Here is a 2,604-nt window from a genome sequence, read left to right as displayed (position 1 = left end):
TATTTCAATTTTCCTTATATGAACTACCTTAAAGAAAGTTATCTTCGTGCTAGATTATTCACAGCATGGCTAGAAGTTTTTAAGAATTAATGTTAATGGGGAATACATTAACAACTTGATATTTTTTAGATGGCATAGTTTTGTTTAGTGAATCATGGTAGGGATTATAGAAGATTTGAATAAAGAAAGCATAAATGTAGAGCTAAAAATAAAAATGAATAAAACAGATAGTGTTCAATGAAAATGCAGAGAGACAACAAATAAGAGTGTCCCCAGGACACGAGACACAAATTAAAAGGATAAGCATAGGATGGAAAACGTTTAGCAAATAATATAAGATTATGATGATTAAAATGGCACTTACTCTTAAAAAGAAAAGTAATTAATGACATGCTCCGGCCAGTAATAACTTATGCATCAGAAACTTGCAGCCTTATTAAAGTAGTAGAACATAAGCTAGAGTTATCGCAGGAATAATGAACGGAACAACACCAAGAGAGACAAAAAGAGCAAAATGGATACAGGAACAAACTAGAGTAGAGGATATTCTAATAACATGTAAGAAAAATAATTGGACATGGACACGACATAAAAAGAGAATAACAGATAATATATAGACATTAAGAATAACAGAATTTGTTCCTAGAAATTGCAAATGAGGCTGGAGGAGGAAGAGATGACGATGGGTTGACGAACTAAGAAAGGTTGCGGGTTTGGACTGGTACAGAAAGACTATCAACAAACGCAAGTGGAAGGACATATCTAAGGTCTTTGTTCTGTAGTGGACTAGTAACAGCTGATGATGATGATATGTCAACAATCAATCATTGCAGCCGTTTCTAGTCCATTGTAGGACAAAGGCTTCAGATATGTCTATTATTCATGACTGGGGTTTGGTTGGTAATGGTGATGGCAGGACACTTTAGTCTGATCCCACACAGCAAGCCAGCTTAGTATGGGTGGCCTTGAATAGTACAGCTATGCTGATCATGGCGATGCACAAACCCTTTCACCATGTTAAGGTATCCCACTCCGAAAGTAATATATATATATATATATATATATATATATCCCATGCGCAGACACTGAATCATCCGAACCTGATGAGGTTAAGCACACCCCGAAGGGTTGGGGAAAACAATCTTTAATTTTGCCTCCCTATATAAAGGTCAATGGGAGAAAGGATAACAAAGGGCTGGACGTCTGCAGATATACACTCCAGTTAGTTCAATGCATCCAACCTATCTTGTAACATGTAGTGAAAATAAATATCCTTATACACATTGCGTCTTTTGAGTATTAGTAACATAATATACAAATAAATAACATTTACTATGAAACGTAATTTTCAGGCACAGATTTAAATCTTTATAGTTTCATGCCATAGATGTTTACCTCTCTGTCCATTTTATGCATTACATTTATTTTAAAATAAGAGGTTTTTGTGCTTTAATATTGCGTACAATTATGACTCTATTTATTGGATTCTGTACGTATGCTCTTCGAGAAAGAAATCTTCAAGTCACAAGTCTCAACTCAAGGTTAATTGAATCATTATCACACTTGTGTCCAGCTGTAATTTTTACAGCTACGACTTTCGATCTTCAACTTATTGAAACGTTAAAGCCTACAATCACTTGCAAAATGGTCAAAACGAAATTTTATAAAACGTTCCCATGAAAAACTTTCATGACAGAAGTTTAATAGAGAGAGAGAGAGAGAGAGAGAGAGAGAGAGAGAGAGAGAGAGAGAGAGAGAGAGAGAGAGAGAGAGAGAGAGAGAGAGAATCAAAATGGCAACGGCGTTTTCAAAGCCAAATAAAATAAGTCATGAGCCTGGCTCTAGTGCTGTGTTGACATATGGCTGCTGCATGTCCCGCATAAATACCCGGCGACTTCTGCTGTTGGTTCTGCTACAGCACAGCTTGCCAGATGTTACCATAACCAGCTCGTACCTTTTTAATGTAAACAGGTTGTAGAACGTTCCGCTTACCCACGTTTTTGGCGGCTGAAATTTTGTATATCTCTCTAGAGTAGAGAAAGAAATGATGTTGATCTGTAATCATAATTTTACATATTCCATTACGATAAGTTTTCAGGACGAAATACAAAAATACAAATACTATACGTTAAAGATATACTAGCTTTGTAACTAGACACCTAATCGAATCAAACCTGTATTTGCGTCAGTGACGAATAAAGCTTAATTTGTTACAATATTTTTAACAATACCATGCTAGGAATGGCTGGAAACTGAAAAAAAGTCTTGGAGATCCTTCCTTATCCGCCGTGTGCCAGTAAATACTTTAATAGCTCATAACCCGTTATTAACCTCGAATAAATATCCTAACACATTGAAGTTGATATCAAAGGTTCTTTGGCATATAAACCTAGACCGCTGGAGTCATACTGTCGTTCTTTGCAAATGCAAAATTTTCTCATCATTATTACATGGTGACAACAGAAAGAACAGTACCATTAAACGAAATCATTTTCAGAAATCTAACAGAGATCTTCACAGAAACATTAGATATTTCCCGCTTAACCTTGTATTAACCACAAACACCATAAAGAAAAACAAAATCGCGACCCCAAGAAACAATAA

This window comes from Palaemon carinicauda, chromosome 24, assembly GCF_036898095.1.
Source record: "Palaemon carinicauda isolate YSFRI2023 chromosome 24, ASM3689809v2, whole genome shotgun sequence".
Classification (NCBI taxonomy): Eukaryota; Metazoa; Arthropoda; class Malacostraca; order Decapoda; family Palaemonidae; genus Palaemon; species Palaemon carinicauda.
The sequence above is the reverse complement of the archived record's forward strand: the minus strand, read 5'-3'. Positions refer to the sequence as shown.